This window comes from Drosophila simulans, chromosome 2R, assembly GCF_016746395.2.
Source record: "Drosophila simulans strain w501 chromosome 2R, Prin_Dsim_3.1, whole genome shotgun sequence".
In the NCBI taxonomy this organism is placed as follows: Eukaryota; Metazoa; Arthropoda; class Insecta; order Diptera; family Drosophilidae; genus Drosophila; species Drosophila simulans.
In genome coordinates this window covers 458,618-465,194 of record NC_052521.2, presented here as the reverse complement: position 1 = coordinate 465,194, position 6,577 = coordinate 458,618, and positions in this window count along the sequence as shown.

Below are 6,577 nucleotides of genomic sequence, written 5' to 3'. Positions count from 1 at the left end.
TGTCTTCCGGAAAGGAAAGAGCACACTGGACGCTCTTTCGGCCGTTAGTAACATCGCCAAGACCGCTCTTTCTGGTGATAGATGGTTAGGGGGCAGGAAGGAATACTGCGCAATTGTGACTCTGGACGTAAGGAACGCTTTCAACACCACCAGATGGCCCGTAATCCTCGCAGCCATGAACCGCATGGGGATCCCGGAGTACCTAAGGATAGTCGTTGGCAGCTACTTTAGGGACCGGGTCCTATGGTACGATATGGAAGATGGCCCAAAAAAATACCGAGTTTCGGCAGGTGTTCCCCAAGGATCGGTACTTGGACCAATCCTATGGAACATTATGTACGATGGGATCTTGGGCATCAACAGGCCCGTAGGAAGAGAGCTGCACTGTTTTGCTGACGATGCGGCAATCATAGCTGTCTCAAAAACAATCGCAGGGTTGGAAGACAAATGCAACTCTATGATCGGTGCTGCCATCCTGTGGCTCGAGAAAGACGGGCTAGCAATAGCGGCTCACAAGACCGAAGCAGTCCTACTAAGCAGCAGGAAAAAGGTGGAGAACATGCTGGTCTCCGTCAATGGCACACAGGTGACCTCTCAAGAGTCCCTAAAGTACCTGAGGGTAATGATAGATCGCAGACTATCGTTCAAGGACCCCGCGAGCTACGCCAGCAAGAAGGCAGCAGTCACAGCCTCTTCATTGGCTAGGCTTATGCCCAACGTCGGAGGCCCAAGACACCCGGCCAGGAAACTGCTGGTGTCAGTAGCAAAGGCTTCGCTGCTATACGCTGCACCAATCTGGAGCAATGCCACTAGCAGGGGCTCTACCCTTTTCTAGAATTCTACCTCAGCGTTCCCGGTTCGTCGTAAAAAGCGACTAAAGGGTGGAAGGAGGAGCCCCCATGGACTACACTGAAGGGAGGGAGTGCGACCTGGCCTCACATCCTGCTCACCGAAGTCATACCTTGATTGGCAGTCCCGGTGAGCTAGTAAGGACTGAAGAGCACGCGGAGGTTTTTGTTTTAGTACGTAGGCGTAATTCCAATACGGCTTTTGAATCGTGCATGCCTACGGACGGCAGGTGGTATCTTTAGAAGATTTTAATTTTCCTACCGTAAGTCGAATAATAATAAAAAAAACACAGCAACTTATTCTTATGAAATAACCAAAAAGCGTACCAATACTCTCTCAAACGGTCACCACACAAAGCAGTTTCCTTCTAATTTTATATTATTAATAGTTTCAGGTTACAGTTGTGTTTGGTTCTATGTATTTTATAATTTCTTACGTGGGCACTGGCTTAAAATTACAAATTGGTTAGAAGTGTTTAATATTATTGGTGACACATTCATTGTTTATTTTCCTTATTTTCGGGATTATAAACCTTATTTCCTTTTTCAAAATATGATTGTGTTACTTTGTAATCTACCTCATAGTAGAGTCTGGCTAAGGGATTATTTGAATTGTGTTTATTAGCAAAAAGAATAATGGGACACTAGAATAAAATGATGCGTAACGCCATATGATTATATTGCACACAACTTTTTCGGTGTGGCTCTAGAGGTGGCTCCAGGGTCCCCTTGAATTTTTGCTCAAGAGAGAGAGAGCGGAGAACTCTACAGCGAACATATCTGTTCTTCGCACACAGTGACAGCCGACAACTGTATGTGTGCACACGTATGCTCATGCATTGTAAATTTGACAAAATATGCCCTTCACCGTAGAAGTTCTTAGACTTTAAATCTATATGGCACCATGCGAAAAATTCTTGTTTGGCATTGCCTTAAAGTTATTATTATTGAAATATAGCTTAGAAATAGTAATACCCGCATCTATTTACATAATATCATTAGAGTATTCAGCTTGCGGCGTGTGAAAAATTAATAAGATAATGATTGTTGAGTGCTTGTGTCTTATTTTTTAAGTATTATTTTTTGAAATTTTTTTTTCAATGTAATGACTTCTTTTTGAAAAAATTATTTTTTAAATTACAGTAGCTATATATACAGTTTCTTTGTATTTCGTCATTTTGTTGTAATAGTAAAGTACGAAAATATAAGCACAAATAGTAATTGCGATAAGTAGTGAACAATAAACTCGAAGGCCATATAAATATAGGACCCCATTACAATTGTAATGGCCTCCCCGTTGTGCTCCCTGGGTACTGATTTTTACATACATATATTAAATATAATTAATTATTAAGATAGATATAATATAAACGGTAGCTAATTTGAGCGGCGATTTTAACACACGCATATTAAAAAACTTTAAAATAAATTAGTCACGGCATGAATTTTTAATTAATTTTTTATTTAATCATATCGATACGAAATTGGCCAAAACTCCAAATATGTAATTCGTTTCTTGGATCAGAATTGATTTTGGCCCGAAAATCGTCTTCTAGCACAACTACGCCCACACATACACTTTCCCGCCTATTGTTTTTACTCTTACAAACAAGCAAATTCTATTTTAAGATTTCTTCGGCTCTCAGTTTTTCGCGAGCAGAGGTCAATTTTGGACGTCTCCAAAAAATTGGCTGCATAGTACCAATCCTACATATGGCCGTTGTTATTCTAATGTCTTTGGTTAATCCAAGTGAATGTTTTATGTTTTTTTAATAATTTGGGGTTAAACAGTCCGAATCTGGAAAGCTGCATAGTTATTTCCAAATCTTCTACGTATTCCTTAAACTGCATTAGTTCGAATAAAAGAGCGTTAATGATGCTGTTGTTATTTTCATTATTCTGTACCTTTTGCATTCCTTCATTTAGCAATAGTATAGCTTCGCTGAGCTCATGTAATTTTATTGAGTTATGGGCGTTGATTTCAAGTTTCTTCTGTATTTCTAATCGATCATTTTCAATAAATATTTCAAAACTAAGCACACAATGTTAATAAGCCCCGTTTTGTTTCTATGTTTATTCCGGGTTTAAAAATTTGACCTGGGGTGCATGGTTATCGGTTCTTAGCCTTTGCTCAAAATAGTCAACCACGATGTCTATTTCAGTACAATTGATTCAGTACAATTTATCAATGATGTTCGAGGGAGGATGGTATATGGACTGGCTTATCAGAAAAAAAGGAGATACCCGTGATTGGTGTCAATATTATTGACTTCAATTTGTGGTCCATAAACCGCTGGGATCAATATAAGCTATAATGTTATCAGGTGCCAGGTGCCTGTGAAATTGGAAGATTATTATTATTTTTTTTTTGTATTTTGAATTTTGTTTTGTAGTAGTGAGTAACTCTATTTCTATTAGTGATTTCGTAATGGCCTGTCTGCTCTACATTTTTGGTTGGTTTAAATGGAATTTCTAATTTGCCTTTCTGTAGAGGACATTTTCTGGATTCTGTGTCAATATCAAATTCCTATCGGTCTTCATTTATGTTATCTATTTTCTTCTCTTTAATTTTTTGAGTGTCTAATATTTCATGCCCAGCGTATAAGAAAATTTGAGCAGGTGCCTGTCCAGTAGTGTCATGTTTAATTTTATGGTTGTATGTGTAGAGGATTGTTTCTATCTTGCTTAACTTTACTTCTTCCTCATCAGATGAATTGATAATGCGATTTTTCTCATTTATTGTTTTGTGTAATCTTTCGCCGTCTGCTACCACTTTTTTTTGCTGAAATAAGCTTTAATTGGATTCCTTCTTCTTCAAGTCAACGCTTCAAAGCTAAACTGAAGAAAGCTCCGTCTGCCTTTAGCAATATGGGTTTAGAAAAAAAATGTAAAAAGGCGCATAAATGCGTTTCTGCATTCTATCCAATCCTTAGTTTTAATTTGCTCAAGTGTAGCGAATTTAGAATAAATATCAATTCAACCGATGCACTATGGTCCAGAATTCGTTTTTTTTGGCATAAAGTCTAAATTTTCATGTCAATATATCGTCCTTTAGCAATTATTTTCTAATAGAAAATTGATCTTATAAATAAAAACCAAAAACAAAAGTGACCGAAAGCTTCACTAAATCGTTTTATGAGCTTTTAAAGGTGAAGTGTTAATCAGCTGATTGAGGGAATGCAATTCCAGCCAAATTATTTGCTTACTTTTGCACGTAGTACGATCGTTATTACGCATCCAAAAATTATAGTAAAATATGGAAAATATATGACAAGGTATGATGTTTGTAACGTATGTAGGTAATATATGTGTAGTTGTACTGTTTTTGTCTTGTGTAACATCCAATTTATGTGTATTTTAACAGATAATTCTAACGTGTCCCCTGTGTTTCGTTAAGTATAACTAATTTTCTGACAATTTCGGACAAAAGTTAAAAACGTCAGTTTGTACCTTTAACTATTGTCTTTCACGGTAAAGTATTATCTTTTGCCCATTTTTGCTCGTTTTCTTAAAATTTGATTTTATATAGACAAGTTCGAGTTCAGACATAGCGACCTCCTGGACATTTGGAGGCGTAACAATAGGCAAATAAGTTATGTTTCAGATTACGTTTATTCCGCAATCAACAACAATAATCAGGAATCGAAAAAGACAGAAGAGATTGAACAAAAAATAGTAAATTTTGAATTATTTATTAAAAGAAAACTGACCGAGTGAAACAGACAACTAGACCGATTTATTTCCAAACATACCAAGTGGATGGCGTCTAAGATAAGAATTCTTGTTAGTGATTTTGAAAACTCACAGACACCCCAGCAAATGGGACGCCGAAACTTATCTTACCAAAATGCAGGAGAAAGATTAAAAAGGAAACTGAAAATGCGAGTGAAGCCCGGAATAAACTTTACAAAAGGAACCGACACATCATATCACATGCAAGGAAAAATAGTCGGATCAATAGGATGAGTGATATTTTCCACAGAGCGATTGATTCCTCGGACCCACTATTATCAACAATTAGTTTAAAAGAAAGAGAGAGAAAAAATAGGAAAAACCACTTCCGAAGGCAGTAATAAGTCTTTTGGAAATACAGTCTAATTTTAAACCTGATCCATGAGACAAAATATTGGATTCACATTCTGATTCTGATTCGAGTTCAGATTCGGAAATTTATAATGTAGAACTAGAAGAAGAAGAGGAAGCGATTATTTTTAAAACAACAATATAAACACTTTTATTAGAGTCATACCAGTAGTTAATATGGGAGGCAAGAGAGGGCGTGGTCGCACAGACTCCAAATTTTGTGTGCAAACTATTTGTGATTTAACAACAAATTGAACAAAAAATAGAATTCTGGACCACAGTGCGATGTAAAGTTTTCCCTCAGATGAATAAATATCTACCACAAATTTTTCTCGGCAATGTTCCGGTTTAGATGTGATTTTTAAAGTCATTTTGGTGTTTCTATTTTCTGTTTTGGCTATTTGCCATATGTTGCATTCGTTTAATATATTCTGAATTAGTAGTTGTATATGTTCATGTTATTGAAGTATGATTTCTTTGAATACGGTGTATGAACTAACATTCTTTAATAGGAAGACACTGCGAATTACTTTAGTGTAAGTGGTATTAATTATTTCTCTGTGTGCTCTTTGAATAATTTCAACATCGCTCTCAATATAAATGGTAATATTTCAATGAAAAAAATGATCAAGTAATAATATTTGTTTGGCCTTGTCGAATGTCATTACATCATATTTTGCTATTTCTCTGCGTAATTTGGGATACATTTACGATAATAAACCAGAGGGTACTGTTTTGGTTTGTGTTATGCTTAATACGTGTTTAATGCTATTTGTAAATGTTAATTTTTCTCCTTCATTCAAAATTTAAATTTATTTAATAAACCTTTCAACTTTAAATTTTACTCCTGATTTAGATCTAATCGAGTTTATTTATTGATTCCTGATTTGAGTTTTCAATTGGTTACGGTGTCTGTGGATATAAACATTTTGGTTTCTTTCCGACTCTGAAGTAATTAATTTGTATGTTTTATTAAAAATGGTAACTGTACTATTTTTGGTTTTTAAACTGATTGCATTTTTCAACAATTTTTGGTAAAATAATCAAGTTGTTCAGAGTAAAAGGGCCATTTGATTGTAAAATAACAAATCTAGTATTTTGAATAGGAAGGCAAAATATTTTTTTATTGAACATATTTATTGTGGATCCTGTGTCTATAAGGCATTTGCATGTGCCAGTCAAAGTTCTATGCGATAGCTCCAAGTAGAAGTCTCTGTTGTCGCACATCGTTACCTTGGTAGAGTGAAATCACGTAGTCCACTCGTTTATGAAGGTGGATCACCCTTAAATGTCTATTAGCTGCCGACGGGCTATAACGTGGTTGTTGTCCTTCAGTGCAACGATTTGGGGTGGCGCAATAATTAGTTGTGCCATTGTAATGTATATTTTCAATTTTTGTTGTTGAAGTAAAATTCTTTTCACATTTTTGTTATATTTTTAATTTCACCTATTAATGTATATGCTTTAAATATTATAAGTATTTTTACATGCCTATTTTGGCAGCCTTCGCGATAATGTTTGTCGACGAACTTATGAGCCCTTGGCAAATCAAAATTTTTTGTAGCCGGCGGCAAAATGTTGTTTATCAAATTTGAGATGGTGCCAGAAATAAATTTTGTATAATATAACTGAGTGGCGGTATGACC